This window comes from Sesamum indicum, linkage group LG5 (genome assembly GCF_026168435.1).
Source record: "Sesamum indicum cultivar Baizhima isolate 11 linkage group LG5, ASM2616843v1, whole genome shotgun sequence".
Classification (NCBI taxonomy): domain Eukaryota; kingdom Viridiplantae; phylum Streptophyta; class Magnoliopsida; order Lamiales; family Pedaliaceae; genus Sesamum; species Sesamum indicum.
Window position 1 is genome coordinate 12,604,785 of NC_142661.1, and position 19,390 is coordinate 12,624,174.

At 35.8% G+C, this 19,390-nt stretch overlaps 1 pseudogene; it reads right to left on the reverse strand.

The window, feature by feature from the left end:
* Positions 1-1,172: 1,172 nt before the first annotated feature.
* LOC148788139 (mediator of RNA polymerase II transcription subunit 22b pseudogene) lies at positions 1,173-18,302 on the reverse strand (annotated as a pseudogene).
* Between the last annotated feature and the right edge of the window lie 1,088 nt (positions 18,303-19,390).

Sequence of the window (19,390 nt, forward strand, 5' to 3'; positions counted from 1 at the left end):
GAATTGTAAATTATCCGGTGTTCATAAAATTATGATAATTCTAATTAAATATTAATTACCTTAAACTCTCTATAGTAACATAAACATTTCATTTGCACCCATTACATCAAAAAATATCAGTTTGTAAAAACTAGTAATTTAGTTGAATGAATTGTAGTAAATAAAATATTTTTTATGTACTCTTACTATTTTTTATTTAATTTTTTATGAATCGAGAATATAATTATTTAAATAATAAAATAAATATGAAAACACAAAACTATTTAGATAGATTAATAGTATTATTATGAAAATAAAATTAAAATTGTAGTCTTGATATTCTTTTGGGTGTTTTTTATCTTGATAGAGTGAAATTATCATCCTAATAAGATTTATCTTGAAATAATATGATAATCATCTTATTTGATTTTGAAAAATGTACCAAGAAAACTCAATGTGCACACATATATAGATATATCCTAAAAATAAACTTTTGAATAATTGTTCTACAGTTTCTTATGTTTATAAATTTCTGAGAGTATGTTACCAAATTACATAATTCATTCATTCAGTTTTTGAGTGTTTTTGAAAATTATTTTTCTATTTAAATGATTATATTTTTAAATACAAAAAATTCAAAGATTTATTTATTTGAAATTTGAAATTGATAATTTCAAATATTTCGATCCCGAATGCAAACTTAATTAATATCAGAGAAATATGTGTAAAAATTATAACTCATTTATAATTTTCTCATATTAATACAAAGTGCAAAACTAAGCATATTAAAGACATCAAGACATACACGCATTTATCTTTCTCTATCTATCTAACCAATTGTTAAAAAACTACAATGGACAATTCATATAATTATATCTCATAAAGTGATTTTGCATATAATAAATAATTATGTGCACACAGATATAAAATCACACAGGCACATAATTATAAATCAAATTAATCTTAAGCAGCAGAAGTATTTCGATCGACGTATTTGGATCTGCCACTGCAACTGAGAGTAAAAAAAAATTAAGTAGAATTTAACATCGGTTGTATATTTCAATACGAAAAATATAATTATTCTGAATTTCCAACTTCAGAAAATCTTTCAATGGAGTAACACTTGAAAAAGATTGTTACATAAGAAGGATTCTCACAACTAAATCCAACAAATGAACTCTTTGAAATTATGCTTATTCTGTGATGGAACTCTCGAGCTCCTTGAGGCTAGCAGTTGTCTCTTCTCCAATTCTAGCCAATCTCCCATTTGTATTTTAAGCGAGTTTATTGAATTCTTCCATTTCCTAATTTACATGGTCGTTCAAAGACGCAAATCCTAAGAAAATAGTTGTCTGCTTCAGTTCCGACACCAACTTGAGCAACAAGTTAGCAGCCTGAATCTATTATTTGCGAGTTGAAACATGTAGTAATGACAAAAAAATAGTTAGTGATTTGGTAGCTTGATACATCAGAATCTCAAAGGTGAAATGAAAGCATGCTTATTCGGCCTTTTCAGTTTCTGGCTTTCAATGAATGCTAATAGCATAGCTACACTAATAGACAGGGCATATGCTTCGACATTTTCATTTTAATGAAGTATTGTGGGTTTTTGTGTATGCATGTGAATCTCTCACCATTCTAGCAGCACACATCTCCATCATGAAAGACTTTTGTGAATTTCCGACCAGTGGAATATTGACCAAGAACAATATAACTCCCATCAATTTTTTTTATTATAGAGAACGTAAACCAATAGCCATTAAATACAATCAAATATCAAAGATACTTTAAGCAATAATATGATGCATTCTAGGAATAAAGAAGACTTAAGATATCATCTTCCCAGGACTGGCTAATCTATGTGGGACGCCAAAGTCAGAAATAGGGAAAGTTTCATTTTTCATTTACATTCAATTTTCATAACATCTAAACATAAGTAAAAGAATAGCTCAGATGTACAACAATCAATGATATAAAAGTCCGAAAGAGATAAGAGTATCCAAACAAACAACAAATTGATGCTCGTTACGAACTTCTTGTCATGCCTACAATTGCAAAGGGGATAAAAGAAAATGTCCATATGACAAAGAGAATGGCATGTGGAAAGTTGATATGCAGTATCAACAGCAACAAGATAGTACTCTAAAGGAGGCAATACTTGGCTAAATTACGTAATAATTCCAAACAAAAATAGAAAAAGTCTATACCCATCGTAGTAAGCAATTACACTCAGAACACTTGCTCTAGCTCAAATGCATTTCATGCACTAAGTTGCTATAGAAGCTTCTCATGTGAATTCAAACACGATGAGTAAATAAAGCGGATGGTACTCATTCAGTGCACAATTGATAATTGTTAGGTTTGCGAAATCAACCTATTCTAAGATCAAATCAACGAACATCAATAAATCTAGTCTAAATTTAGCTCTCCTTTCATGTTAACTTAGACTTTCAAGAATTTCAAAACAGTGAAAAGTCAAAACATTAAGGCCGTGTTTACCAGCTGGGACTAATGCAGATATCTGCCTTAGTCCCAGCTAGTAGCGTGTTTACTTACCAAATGGGAGGCCCACTAAAATTAGCCGAGGCACGATTCTCTCCCGAATTGTGCAGGTCACTAAAATCCCCCATTGGCACCCTAGATACAAATCCCGATCGCCTGGTTCATCTCTTTCCATGGTTGTGTTTGACAATAATGCCCCCAATTTTCCAATGTGAAATGTCCGACTTCGCCCTCTGCACCTACCAAATTAATTCCACTGTTTTAAAATTTATTTTCTAACCGACTTCTTCCTCTGTTTAAAGAGAGGCGTGAAATGAAACACAGTCTTAGAGCAGATTGATCTCAGTCCGATGGTGCTTGAGCAGCTAGAATTTCTTTAGTGAAGGCTGCTGCCGGTCAACCAGACACCACTTCCCATTGTGGTTAGGTGATTTTTTCTTCACCAAGACATAGGTCTTGGTGACATTGTTCTTCAATTTTTTCTTATTCCTCAATAGCTTCATATTTTCCTCCACTTAGCTGGTATAGAAACTAATGTTAGGTAAATTGTATGTTATTTAGTTTTGAAAACTTCCTTACTGGAGACAGCACTAACATTGTTTTCTCAGATTTGCTTCACATTGAGGGGTGTCTTCATTGACAAATTGAGAAGGCGTCTAGATCTGAAGCTCAGGTATGCTAGATTCCTTTGTTAATTTATTTCATGATTGGTGCACCCTTTTTAGTTGTTTTGTACTCTAGTGTGTAATGTAGCAAAATGTGGTGTGCTGCCTTTTTTTTTGGGGGTTTGAACTCTGGTCCATCTTTGTCGCTATTAAAAGTTTCCTTCTTACACAGTTGTTTTATGTTTATACCCCATATCTATAATAAATATTAAATTGTGACAACATATGTTGTTGGTATTTACTATTTACTGCAGATTTCAGTAATAATACAACCTTGGTATGTGTTTGGAAAATGTGGATAATCAAAATGTCAAATGTGGTTGCTCTTATATCTTGCAATAGTGCAAAATTTTTCAGTGTGGCCAACTGTTTTTGTGCTATTTAGGATGAGGTCAATTGAAAGAGTTACATTGGCTTTAATAGTTTTACAGCATGTTATGGACGAGTTTGCAGTTGCTCTGACTATATTTACTTCTATAATAAATTACCTCACCTCCCATAACTGTACTCACCATCGGTCTCGGTATTGGAGTTACACGATTAATAGTAATATACCTGACCAGGTTCGACACATGGCTACTTTCTATTTCTAATGAGTCTTGCTTGCGTAACCTACATATAGACCGTAACGCCTTTGGACGATTTTGCTATCTACTTGAATATTCTAGAGTTGTTTCGTCAACAAAACATCTTACAGTATCGGAGCAAGTCGCGATATTCCTTAGTGTGGTGGCCCATTACAAAAAGAATTGTATGGTGAAGCATGATTTCTTACGTTTTGGCCGCATGATCAGCAAATATTTACATTGTGTATTGAAGCAATAGTTAAGTTGTACAATGTTTTGCTAGCGCAGCCAACTCCAATTACAAAGGACTGCATGGACCCCCGCTGGCAATGGTTTAAGGTACTACTAGTAAAATACTTTTCTTTAATGCTTATGATAGAGTGTAATATGCTACTGTGTTATGAGATCTGCTGATTATTTTTCACTATAATTTATTATTGGAATCCATACGATAGGGATGTCTCGGTGCTTTAGATGGCATGTTCATTGATGTTCGAGTTCCGGAGCATGAAAAGGGATGCTACTGGACACGCAAAGGTCAAGTGGCCATGAACGTACTTGGGGTGTGCAACCCCAATATGCAATTCATATATGTCCTTACCGGTTGGAATGGGAGCACAACATATAGTCATATTTTGCATGATGCAGTCCAAAGACCTAGTGGTCTAAGAGTTCCTGCAGGTATGCCACTTTTCCATACATGCTTTCATGTTGTGTATATTACTCAAAAGGGACATTACTGATTTCAAGTAATCATGACAATGTAACCTACTCTCAAACCTCGTGTAGGCAATTACTACTTATGTGACAACGGGTATGTGAATGCGAAAGGCTTCTTGACTCCATACAACGGTGTTCTCTACCATCTACGAGAATGGAACAATGGTTGTGGAGGACCGCAAAATCATCAGGAGTTGTTCAACCTCAAGCACTCATCTGCGCGTAACATCATTGAGAGAACGTTTGGTCTACTTAAAGTTAGTTGGGGTATTTCACGAAGTCAGACATTCTACCCCATCAAGATGCGGAATAGGATAATCTTGGCCCGTTGCATGTTACAATTTTTTAAGGAATGAAATGCCTGATGATCCGTTAGAAAATGAGCTACCAAGTCATGGTGAAGGTGGGGCCAGTATGACTGTATCTCAACTATTGACAACAACCCATCATGGGCGAGTTGGACCCCATTGGCTACATCGATGTACAATGAGTGGAATAATTATCGATGATATTATTTTGATTTTATCAACACAATGCCTGAACTCCTAGCTTATGTTCATAAGTGAAATGATACGTGTGAGATGTTGTATTTTGTTAGTTAATTGTAGTCACTGTACTCTGCCAACACTTTTTACTCGAAATTTTGTGAAGACAGTCTGGGAATGGGTGTGGTCTCATGTTTTAGAATCAATTGTGATAATTCTATCAATGTTGACTTCCGAGTGTTGGAGATGATATTAATCTGCTTCAATTTATACAGTTCTTTTAAATTTATTTTTGGGTTTGTACCTGCATATTATTTCCATTGTCTACCGATTGTGTTTCACTGTCAATTATTTTTATTTAGGTAATTAACCATAATATTGATATTTGTTGCAGGTTTTACCCAAAAAAACCAAAGCTAAAGTCCCAGATAAGATGGATCTTGGACCTGATGAAGGGAGCAGTAGACAACATTGGTGAGGAGAGAACAAAGAAAGGCCTTTCAATCGCCGAACGTGAACGATTAAGGAAGAGGAATGTCTTCTAGCTGGACTTAAGTATCTGGTTGTAACTGGATGGAAATGTATAATGGCTTTAGGAATGGTTATCTAGTGCAATTGGAGGCTCATATGGCTAGGAATTTTCCACAATGTGATATGAAAAATCGAACCACATATTACCTCTAAATTGCACGTTTGGAAGAAGCATTACTTGTAAAAATGCGCACAGCGGAAACATTGGAAGATAATTTCACAGAGTTTGGAGAATTTGAAAGAAGGAATTGAAGCAGAGCTTCTGTATATTTGAATATTGATTCTAACGTTCTGCCTTAAAGAAGAAGACCCCTTCTTCTTTTATAAACAACGAGCACCAACTAACGATAACTCGCACTTGTTACTAATAGAAACGCTAAAGCAACTAATAATGAAAAGAACACGATAATGGAAGAAATATACAACTTAAGAAACATGTTCAAAGATAAAAGCGCGAGCTGAAAATGCGACCAAGGCTAGTCTCCTTCTTCCTCTTGTTACTCTGTACTCTGTTCAATAGCAGCTGCAACAGACCAGCTGCAGATCATGCATTTCAGCACTCCCTCCTCAAGTTGAGCTTGTCAAGACGTTGACAAGATTTAACTTGGACACCAAATACATAAATCTTGCACCTGTTAGAATCTTAGTGAAGAGATTTGCAGGTTGTTCCTTTGATGCAATGTGCTTTGGCGTAATAAATCCTTCTTTGTACTTATCCCTTACTAGATGGCAGTCAATTTCAATGTGTTTGGTCCTTTCATGGAAGACTGGATTGGCAGTAATGTATAAGGCCGCTTGGTTATCACAATAGAAGGGAATAGGAGTCTGGACATCAACTTTCAAATCCTTGAGCAAGCTGTGAATCCATATAAGTTCACAAGTGGTTGATCCCATGCTCCTGTATTCAGCTTCTGCAGTAGACCGTGAGACAATAGTCTGCTTCTTAGTTTTCCAAGATATCAAGCTCCCTCCTAGAAATATGCAATAACCTGTGAGAGATTTCCTAGTCTCCTTGCAAGTAGCCCAGTCTGCATCACAATATGCTTCCAAAGTGAAGCTGTTGTTAGAATTGAAGTGTAGCGCTCTGTGTAGTGTCCCTTTCAGATACTTGATTAAGTGTAAGGCTGCTTCCCAATGATCTTGACATGGAGACTGCATAAACTGACTTAGTTGTTGGGTGGCATGACAGATATCTGGCTTTGTAAAGCCAAGATACAGCAGCCTACCCAACAACCTTCTATACGGTTCAGGATTGCTAAGTTGTTGTCCTGAAGCAGCCTTGACTTGTAGGCCAGCTGGTAAGGGGGTGTTGGTAGCTTTGCATTGTGTCAGCCCTGCATCTGCTATAATGTCCCTCACATATTTGCTTTGGGTGACAATCATCCCTTCATTGGACCTGCCAATTTCTAATCCAAGGAAAAATCTGGCTTTTCCCAGATTCTTTATAGCAAACAGATTATGCAATTTAATCTTAAAATCAGCTATGGTATGTTCACAAGGGCCTTCAATTAATACATCATCTACACAAACAAGAAGACAAAAGAAACCAGCATCAGTGTGGATAGTAAACAAGCAATGATCAGCCTTTGACTGTGTGAATCCTATCCTTTCCAACTGTTTTGTAAATTCTAGGTTCCATTACCTAGAAGCTTGTTTAAGGCCATACAGGGATCTCTTTAATTTGCAAACCTATCCAATAGGGACATCATAACCTTCAGGAGGTTTCATATAGATTTCTTCTTTAATAAAACCATGTAAAAAGGCATTATTAATGTCCAATTGATGTAAAAACCAGTGTTGTTTACAGATAACAACAAGAAAAGTTCTGATAGTCACTGCTTTTGCAACAGGTGAAAAGCTATCATTGTAATCAATCCCTTCAATTTCGTTGTATCCCTTTGCAACAAGTCTAGCCTTACACCTATCCAAATTACCATCAGGTTTTAGCTTTAATTTGTATATCCATTTGCTGCCTATAGCCTTTTTACCTTCAGGAAGTTCAGTGATATCCCAAGTGTCATTATCCTCTAAGGCTTTAATCTCAGATTCCATAGCTTCTACCCATTCCTTCCTCTTCACAGCCTCAGTATAGTTTCTAGGTTCACTAGGCAAATTGACAACAACACTCATGCATCTATTCATGTTGTTTTGAAGTGTGACAGTAAGAATGTCATTGTTTTCCTTTTCACAGGCACATGCATAGTCTTGCAGTTTGGTAGGTCTAACAATATGTCTTCTAGATCTCCTTAGATTCACGTTTTTAGAAATTTGTTCAGATTCTTGTGGATCAATATCAGAAGTGTGTTCTTCTACAGTTTCAATATTAGGCTGTAAACTAGAGTCTTAATCATCTTGATCCTCTATAATGCTAGTATTAGGTTGATTGTAAGTCTGATTATCAGAAAAGTTAATAGGATCACTATATTCATTGACATAAGGAAATATGGTTTCTTTGAAAATAACATCTCTAGATGTGAAGATGATTTTCTTATTAATGTCATAAACTCTATAACCTTTTCGATTATTAGCATAGCTTAGGAAGATACATTTAGTAGCTCTACTATCAAATTTAGACTTATGAGGCAAAGTGTTAGTGGCAAAACATAAACAACCAAAAACTCTAAAATATGAATAATTCACTGGCTTTCCCATTAAAACCTCATAAGGTGTTTTCCATTTAAGAACAGGTGTGGGAATTCTATTTATGATGTATGTAGATGTAAGTATAGCTTCAGAACAGAACATTCTAGGTAAATTAGCTTGAAATAACAGAGATCTAGCAACTTCTAATAGGTGCTTGTGTTTTCTTTCTACAATGCCATTTTGTTGTGGGGTGTATGTGCATGTAGTTTGATGGATTATGCCTTCTTCTTTAAAAAAGTTCTGGCATTGTTCATATAAAAATTCCAGACCATTATCAGTTCTTATCCTTTTAATCTTCTTGTCAACTGAGTCCAAATCATTTTATGAAAGTCCTTTAATAAGCCAAAAGTTTGTGATTTTTGTTGCATTAAGAAAGTCCAAGTACATCTACTATGATCATCTACAATGGTCAACATGTACATACAATTAGAAAGGGAGTACTCATTGTAAGGTCCCCACAAGTCTACATGTATAAGATCAAAAACTGAAGATGAATAAGAGTTGCTAACAGTGAAAGGCAGTCTATGCTGCTTAGCTTGAGGACATATCTCACAATTAGAACTTTTGTTTGTATCTTTATCAATTAATCCTGTATTGATCAATACATCATGAGAAAGATGCCCTAACCTCCTAGGCCATATCTCAGGTTCTATTCTAGAGGCTATAAAACCAGTATTTCTGAAATCTGTAATCACATCTTCTATGAAGCTTTTGTCAAAGGATTATGTCTTGATGATATACAGATTTCCTACTAGGCATGCTATCCCAATGATCTGTCTAGTCTTGTGGTCCTGCATGATACAGTGGGATTTAGAAAATTTAAATCTAACAGAAGAACAACTGCAAAGTTTACTAACAGACAGTAAATTGAATTTAAGATCAGGCACATGCAGAGTGTTCTCCAACAGTATTCTTTCAGTAAGTTTAACATTCCTAGAGCTCTTGATCAAATGTTTACTACCATCAGCTAAGTTTATATAAGTGTTTTGAGCATGAGGTTTAACATAGTCAAACAGGGAATGGTTATTACACATGTGGGCTGTTGCCCTACTATCAACAATCCAGCAATCAGTATTTCTCATATTTAAAAGGTTGTATTCAAGATTCTTACCAGAAAATTCATACTTGTTTGTATGTATGCTTCCAGAACCTTGAGACTTTAATTCCTCAAAGAGTTTATGGAATTCTGACCTTATTAAATTGGACATGGCCCTTTCATCAAAAGTGTTGTTGGCTCTTTCATTTTCAGTATTTATGACACCAGCTAATCTGTTGGTAATCCCTTGGTTGGTTTTCTTTTGCTCTTGAAACGGTTTGTACCATTCAGGATATCCAATGGTGTCAAAGCAGCTCTCTTTCTGATGTCCAGTCTTCCCACAGTGCTTATAAACCAAGATTTCTTGTCCACTGGATTTCTTCTTTTTTGAAAATTTCTGGGATTGTCTTGTTTCTTGAAAGCTTGCATAGCCATGTTGGGAGTTGTTTGTGGCTGTTTGAAATTAACTTCCCTTTGTTTTTCTACATTGAGTACCATGGAATAGGCTTTGTTGATATCTGGCCTCGGATCCATCACCAAGATTTGGGCTCTCACGCTGTCATATGCCTCATTCAATCCCATGAGGAATTGAATGAGTTGGTCATTTTCTTTAATCTTTGCAGATTCAGCTGAGGCTCCACAGGTGCAGCTGGGTGTGGGAGTGATGCAGGTCAATTCATCCACAACTTCATAAGTTTGGCAAGGTATGCAGACAGAGATAATGTTCCTTGAACGGTAGCACCCAACTCCTTCTTGAGCTGGTATTCCATTGGCCCATTACTTTGGCCATATCTGTTTTCTAATTCCTTCCATAGCGCTGTCGATGTGTTTGTGTACATAAAGCAATCTGCTAATTCCCTTTTGATGGAATTCAGGATCCATGAAGCAACCATTGAGTCCGTCCTTATCCATTGCTCAAACTCCTTGGCTTTCTTTTCTGGTTTTTGATTTTCTCCGTTAATGAAGGAGAGTTTCGTTTTTGCCGTTAATGCCAGCTTTATGGAGCGACTCCATGAAAGGAAGTTCGTTCCATCAAATAATGTGGTGACCAGGCTTATTCCTGGATTGTCTCCCGGTTGTAGCCTCAAGATATCCGGATCTTCAGCCATTCTTGAAGTCAGTGTATTTCTTGATTATCAAGAACTAATAGTCGACGATTTCTTTAGCGGAAGGGATATTAGAGACCATCAATTGATGGCTCTGATACCATGTAAAAATGCGCACAGCGGAAACATTGGAAGATAATTTCACAGAGTTTGGAGAATTTGAAAGAAGAAATTGAAGTAGAGCTTCTGTATATTTGAATATTGATTCTAACGTTCTGCCTTAAAGAAGAAGACCCCTTCTTCTTTTATAAACAACGAGCACCAACTAACTACAACTAACGATAACTCGCACTTGTTACCAATAGAAATGCTAAAGCAACTAATAATGAAAAGAACACGATAATGGAAGAAATATACAACTTAAAGAAACGTGTTCAAAGATAAAAGCGCGAGCTGAAAATGCAACCAAGGCTAGTCTCCTTCTTCCTCTTGTTACTCTGTACTCTGTTCAACAGCAGCTGCAACGGACCAACTGCAGATCATGCATTTTAACATTACTCTACACTGATCACTATGATGACCAAGTTCGGCCTAGGTTGGGATGAAAGGCGCAACATGGTAATGGTTGAAGACGATAATGCGTAGGATGATTACGTGAAGGTACGAACAAAAATAATGAGTCCTAGAATAGTTTTCCACCTAGATTGATCTTTCGTGCAATGTGATTGACTTTATTCCTTTGCGGTTTTAGATGGACCCTAACGCAAATGAGATGTATTATAAGACTTAGCCTTTCTTCATGTCATGGAGAGAAATCTTTAGGAAGGATCGTGCGAATGGGGATCGTAGTGCGAATTCTTACAAGAATGCAAATGACATTAGGATTGAGGAGCTGGGCGATATGCAGGATTGTTACGTCCCCACTGTTGAATGGAATCCAGACAGAGGTTTCATCAGCCTGGAGGAGGAGCCATGTCGCCATTCAATGTGAACGTGGATCCCATAGTTAACTTATCTAGTGCCACTAAACGGACGGTAGCACTTCAAGGAAACATAAGGTACGTGAAACTACTAGAGATATCCCAAAGTTAGTTGAAATGGGTTCTACGTTTTGTGAATCAGCTAACACGCGCTTAGGAACATTGACTCGGGTACTTGAAAACGAATTTGGAGACCTCGATCAGTGCCCTGTAATCCTGCAATATGTTAGAGATTTAGAAGCATTTGATGAAAACGAACACTTGATGGTGACAAACAGACTTGTTAAGGACCCAAAGGAAATTGAGTTTTTCCTCGGTTTATCTAAGGATTCTTGCGTGAAGATGGTAAGGCTGATGCTTGCTGATAAGGTTTAGTGACCAATCGGCTCAGTTCATTCCATATGATAAAGCTATTAATAGTTTTTGACATGCAACCATAACCGGGATTTGCAATCACTAATTTTTTATGCTGTAATTTTCGTTGCCTACAAATGATTTAAAAAGGTTGTCTATATTTTCTTGTTGGAAGTGTACTAGTTGTGTAAGCTATACTAGAATGCTTTTTCTGCGATATTTTGTATTGTCCAAAAGGCCAAGGCCTCCTACTGAATTCCATTCTATTGATTCATTTTGTCATGATTTACTTTATTTTTTTTATTTGTATGTTTAACATAACTAATTAGTGTCGTAAATTCCAAAAATTTGCATTGCAAAACAGAATTTTGAAGGCAGGTTAACAACTGGATTGATGTACATAGCAAATGGAATTGCATTTCACAAGATAAATGTATATATTTGCATCTTATATTCTATTTTATAACTGCACGTTTTGTGTCTAAAAATTACATCATCAATTTTGACAATTTATATATATATATGATATGTGTATATAAAATAAAATAAAAATAACTCTATTACATGCAATATGAATTGCAATAACAATTCAATTTTTAAAAATTCGATTTATGAAATAACTCCGTTACGTACAATATGAATTGCAATAAGAAATTTAATTTTAAATGCATTTGATTTATGAAAATTTTTGTATTGTTGGAAATTAGTAGTAGCAAGTTAATGGGAATATTAATTGTAAGTAATTAATATTATAATCTAAAAGGGCTCATAACGAATTTTCTTTTATATTCTAGTACGTGTGCATGGTGTCAATTAGTTCACATTTATAATTTTGAATATTTGATTTGAGTTAAGATTAACTATAATTGTAAGATTTTCCTCTCCCGGAGATATATAATCTTTATCTTTAAGACAAAGAAATAAAATAATTAATGGCGACAAATTTAATTTTGAATATATTATCTTATTTAGTTATTGGATTAATCATTATAGATTCATCTCAGCCAATCTCCCGAGATATATTCGGATAATAAAATATCATTGGTTGAAAAATTGATACCAATAAACAAAGTTGAGTTATTTTTTTAAACATAGAATATGCTTCATATATGTATATGTATGTATGTATGTTTATATATATATATATATAAAGGTAGAAATTGAGTGTGGGTGTAGACATCTGTTTACTCAAGTGCAGACGGTAAATGGTAGGCAAATTCAAAGAGAAATAAACAATTCTTAAAGCTTAGCAAAACATACATGTAGCTAAGAGCAGTAGCTTGCACAAGTTATTAAAATTTCAACATCACCAAACAAAACAAGGGTAAATCATGAACTGTCCCATGTGGAAGCAAACTAGTGACAATGGTACATGGATAAGTGGAAGAAAAGAAATTGATTAAGATAGGGCGTGAATATAGTCTACCGAGGGCGAAATTGACAGCATGATCGAATATTTCCTGAAACTGCTCCCACTTCCACTCGCCGTAGTAACGATACGCTTTAGCAAAAAGGTATTGCTGCAGTGGGGATGTTTTCACATGAAAACATCCATATTATAACAAAAAAAATTAGTATTTTCATTTAAAAGATCAAAATTTAGAATGGGTAAAGATCGGCCTACCCGGATTACTTTCTTTTAGTCCTCACGAAGACCGAGTATTCGGTTCGTGCCCTCATTCCAAGTAAATGCTGATTCTGGCAAGACCAATCAAAAGGTGTCGTGCCTTAACCGAAGCAAACTAAGCCTACTTTTGAAAAAATCATACGGCTAGGCCTTGTCGGCATAGCGATTGACGACATTGGCAGCAAACTTTAACGCCTCCTCATTCGACCGAAGTGGGACGGATTGATTTCGGCTGAGCAAGACATGATAGTAGAGAATGTTCACGAATGCATTGTCCATTCTCTTCATCCAAGTGCTGGTATAGAAGTACCTACTCTGTGCCATGGGATTTTTTCGACTCAGTATCATAGCAGTTTGAAATCTTTGGATTTGCAGAAGGGTAAATGGTGAGAAACTAGGGTTCGAGGTACAAGGACGAAGAGGAAAAGGAAAAGAGATTGTGGGACGAGCAACAGCCTTTTCAGTCTTAAAAAGGCACGAAAGCATCTTTGTCTTTTATGTAATGATGAGCTGTGGTGGTGATTGGACGGATCGATACAATGATTATGGGAGGGTTTTTTGTAAAGTAGCAATATTACCTGAATTACCAACAATTAATAACCGATTAATTAACTAAGTAATGTATATATATATATTTATTAATGTATATACATTAATATATGTACATTATTATATATATAATTAATTGAGTAATGTATATACATTATTATATATATGTATATTTATTAATGTATTTAATGAATGTATATATTATTTTTTAGCTTTTCCGTAAAGTCCTAGGATTGCCTTAATTACCAACAATCAAGGCCCGATTCATTAAGTGAGTAATGTAATACATTATATATATATATATTCATTGATGTATATAATATGAATTTATGTACTGCTAGGCTACAGTATATAATGAAATGGTGTTGGTTGATCGCATGTATAATAATTTGGAAGATTCGACATTATAATAAAGTACAAAATAAGCATGACATTAATACTTAATAAAAATAGCCAACTATATTTATATAATTGCACTAAACATATTCCAACAGTCCACATGGAATTGTGTTAGGTGCACAAAAGAGGTACATCTTCCTGTAGATTCTAATGCTCTACCACTTGCATGATTTTTCAGTGCGAGTTGTACCCATGGCAGTATGTAAAATTCCCATGCAAACATATTTCACAAAAAACCTAGCATGCATCAACGTGATCAACGAGACACACGTCCTAAAAAAGAAAAGCCCAATAAAGTACGACAGAGTGAACCACCTTTTTTCACTGACAACATCATCCCTTAAAAAAATGCCGCATGCGGTACATATATATATATATTTCTAAAGACTTAAGTAGCAGTCTACACCTGGATCTTTTACTTTTGTCAGTCAAACTTCTTCAAGGGAGTCCCATTCGATGCGGTAGAACTAGCCGGGCCTTCAGATTTTACACTAGGAGAGCTTTCACAATTCACAATTGAAGGCTTCTTTTTGAAGCTCGGGATGCCAGGAAGAGGCAACATTGAGTAAGCATCACTATCAGATCCGTCAAACTCATCCATGAAATTCCAAAGAGACGAGCTAGAAGCCGTGCTGTCTGATACATAACCACACGGGAATGGATCAGTGTCAACTTTTCCTCTAGGCTTTGATGTCTCAACCACTGCAGTTGCTTTAAACTCCTCTGATTTAACATCCTTGCATTACAACGTTGGTTCCCCCAGGGTTTCAGAATCCTAATCAACCCGGCTAAGCAAAAAGTTGAGAAAGCTCCTCCCACTTGTCTTCATAAACGTTGACATAGCATTTTCCAATCCGCAATTCCTATAAAAGCATATTAATTCACCAGAGAACATGTGTTGCATCACATTGTCAGCATTTGAAATACAAGAAAATTATAATATCTCGAGATTAGTTGATTTCAAGAAATCACCTTAGCAAATTCCTTCCAAGCAGTAGCTAGCGCGGTTACAAATCTCAAATGCTTATTCCAAACCACATCACGACAGCTGACTAGCTTACCAAAAATGTCGTGCCTTTCCCCAAGGAACTTGAGCACGTAGTTTCCCCACACATAATTGATTTTACCACCATGTCGCTTCACGACTTCATGTATAGAGTAAAACAAAATCCATTTTTTGGCATGCTCCAACACTTTGTCAACAAAAGTTTTTTCCATGTCTTTGGTCCGCCTAGAGCTATAGAACATATAGCGTTGATAGTAGTACCCTTCAGGCCACATGTTTGGTTCCAATGGAAAAAGGGGTGTGGGGTTGTAATGTATTGTTGTGGCTGATTTTGGTTTCAATAAGCAAACAATGTAGAAACTCCTACATTTATAAGGGAATAGGATACGTCTCCGTGGCTGGTTTGGCCAAGAAAGAGAATAACTAGTGCTGCTGGATTGATGTAAAGGAACTAGTACATTGCCATTAATTTAGGTATTTGGGTATACTAATACAGGCAAGTGCAAAGAATTAATCCATATTTGAGGTAGTTGGTTGGGATTGAATGTTTGTTAGTGGTATGCATTGGTGAAATAGGACAGAAATGGCATGTCGCCATTTTACCAAGCTTCTGCACATTTGTACAATTGCAGGGGCTATTCATTAATGATGGTTGTTTTGTCAACATTAATGGAGTAGGTAGAGGTGGGGTGGTTGGGAATATTAAATGCTTCACACAAAAGAGGTCCAACTTAACAATTTCCTCGGTTTATTCCATTATGTTATTTAGTTATCTATGAAATGGGGTTTCAGACAAACACCGAACATTGTGCAAAATAATATCTTTCATATAACCGTTCTCCTGGAACAAGGTGGCAAGAAAATGGATGGTGTAAACAAATCTATTGCTACAAAATTCTGCCTCTAGATTTATCGTCGATACCAAAATTTAATTTACACAGAAATAAGACATATTATTGAGTAATGTATTAATGTAACGAGTCAAAATGAAGTTTCATCCAGTGGTGTTTGCAGTTAAGGTGATGAGCAAATAACATTAACATTCAATATGTAAGAAATGTGCTAGCTAACCACAATATAACACCTCATTGTTGACATATAGATGAAACAAGTGGATATAAATTTACCAAAAAACAAAAAACTTGTATTCAAACACATTTACAAGTTCACAAGTAACTTATCACTATTTCAGACATCAAAAAGAGTACATGTACATATAGAGGGAATGAGACGAAGGGTATAGCAAGGAACAAAACATTAAAATGTTGTCGTTCATCTTAAATCGTTAACCTGGCTATGCATTGCTTATGATATCGGCCTATGTAAAAGTTGAAATGAGCATTAGATACCCCAGACTCCTTACATAATTCCATGTACAACGATGGAAAAGAAGCAACCAACAACAACTTCAACCCAGGAAACTCTGTATAGCAATTGAAAGGGTGAATACCCTAAGACAAAGTAAAACGTAATAGTACTTTTCTAACATGCACCTATGCTTCTGCTTAGGTTCGAGGCCTTCCTTGGCACGTTTGATGCCAGTTTCACATTGAAAGAACCGGTTAAGCAATCCAGTAATAATCTCTTTGGACCTATGGCACATTGGGGGGTCAACCCATTAGACTGTGCCACAATAACAATCCTGAATAAAAAAGACTATGATGTATCATGGGGACCTGTCTTCAATTAAGACAACAACAACAAATGAACATAACATTCGTTACCGCAAAGGTTAAGCACTGACACTTAGCGGCCACTAGTTTATTGAGATCATTAAATTATCAAAAAATGCACCTCACTATCAAGACAATCGCGAAATCGTGTCCCTGGATTTATACTAGTCCATGAAGTACGTAGTACGACTTCCTTACACAAGTGCAAATGAGCACAACATTGTCAGAGACCATGAGGAATGTTGCTTATTGGTCGATCTACCCCAGAATTGGTACCACTACTGAAACTGTATGTGAAATGCCCATTCTCCATGTATTAATCCCTATGTCCTTAACTGCAGGGATGCAATATTATGATCATAATATGCAAGGTCACTATAGCGTAAGGGTATTTCTCATCTAAATTATTACTAAATTGCATGTAAAACTAATCAGTGTGAACCAAAATGTATTTAGCGAAAGAATCTGCACCAGGAACACTTTCGATGAAATGTGGTCATAACTACCACCCGAATTTCAACCTGAAGCCTATAAATTAAGCATAATAACTAACTATGCCTGTACTATTAACTTAGAATATAAAGTTGCTTAAACAGATTTATAGAAATGTAGGTAAAAGAAGGTACAAACAATGCACAACGAGCTATAACAGTCTAAACAGATTAGGATAAATCAACAGAGACCCAAAATATGAAGATGCATCTCGTCAAATCTTAGCAATTATAAGTTAGAAACAGTGATTCGCTAACTTACAGGGCTTGAAAAATAAGAGGATTGGTATCGAACTGGAGTTGAACGGAGGAGCTACAACTGTGGATTAACAATGGAAATTTGTACACAACCAGTCGAAAAAAATTTAGTCAAATAAAACCCAAAAGGATGTAGTTTATGAAGAAGTTGGGGTGGAGACAGACATATGTAAGAGTTTAGAACCTCGCCTGAAATGGTTGTCGTCGACTTCCAGTCGGAGATTGGGATTGCAATTGCTCCGGCTACTTCGAAGTCTGTGGATGGTGAGTTTAGAGGTAAGTGGGAGAAGACAAATGAGGGTAGAAGACAGAGAAGGGGGGATTGTTATATTGAAGGACCCAAAAATGTAATTTCACATGCAAATAACTCATGTAATGAGGCCTAGTAAGCATGTTTTCCTCTTATGATTTGGGATTGTTTATGGCCTAAGTAAACATCTGATTATCGAGTCTCACTCTTGCAATACAGGACATTGTCCAAATTCAATCCCGTAACCTAAATATCCCATCTTGGCTGGTAAACACGGCCTAAAAGATTGCATAAGAAAATATACTACCAACAACAATTTCACAAATAGTATACCTCATAATTTGCAAACTGTAGAAAAGAGGGATTTTACGTACTCAAGTCACATTAACTAGAAAGTCAAAACTATTGACAAGATTCACAATGTCTCTATCTACTCTCTATATAAGGGTTTTCTGTTCCTGTGCCGCTATAGCCACAGCATCGGTGGTACGCCCATCTCCACCACCTGCTCCACCTCCTAGGCCTACTCTTCCTTTGTTCATCTTCCCAAATACTCTTTATTAAACAATTTGTAAAGACTTCCACTATTGAAATTAGGAATACAAGATTAAAACAAATATGCACAAGAAATAATAATTTGACCAAGCTCCACAAATTCCAAATGGGCCACAACACGACCACCCAGAAGCTTATATGCGCAATTCCAATTAAATGAACCTCAATCAATCCCTTCAAACCTTTAATTTCATTGATGAATATAAAAGTTAAACTTCTAAGAATGAAATTTCGTATAGGAAAGTTCAAAAAATAAGAAAGAAAATTTAAAAAAAAAACCTAACCATATGTCAATTTATGCATGTCATTATTGTGCATGGGTCATTCCAATCTTCTCTTGAAAGTGCTACGTATAATTGTCCATGACTAAAAACATGATCACGCAAAAAGATTCCCATATTTGGAATTATCTGGTCTTGAGCTTTATTTATAGTAAGAGCAAAACTTAATCAGATGGCAAATTGCGAATGTTTCAACACAAATGGCAGCCCAAAGTTTTCTTCACTTTTTAAAGGTATTCGATATAGGAAACATCGTATACCTCTGAAGGGACTTGTCATTATCTCTGCATCTATGAAGTTTGTGCAGAGATTGCGATATATTAGTCGAGTTCCATTGCAAAGACCAAGTTCTGGTGCAACATTTCTCAAAAGCATTATAGGAGAACCCCTCAAATGTTAGAATAGGTTACCTGAAAGCTAATTAGATTGGCAAACTTGTAATTTATTCTAACAAATAACTTGATTTTATGTAATATTATTCTGTGAATAAAATGAGTATTCGCTCTTGGAATCTCATTTGTTGTTCTCATTACACATACATTTGCATTTCTTTCAAACATCACAACAAAGCCCACAGACCACATTAACAATCGTGCAACAGCTGGACTACGCATTGGTGGCGGTCAAGAAACCTACTATCTAGGATTGGGTCTGAAATGTTCCAAGTTAAGGACCTCGAGAATGGGCATTGAGTGTCCAATGGAGACTTGCATTAAGAGTCGTATTCATTTGATGAGTGTCGTGTTTCATCGGTGACAGACGTGGGATGTCTACGTGAACTTAGTGGGTCGTTT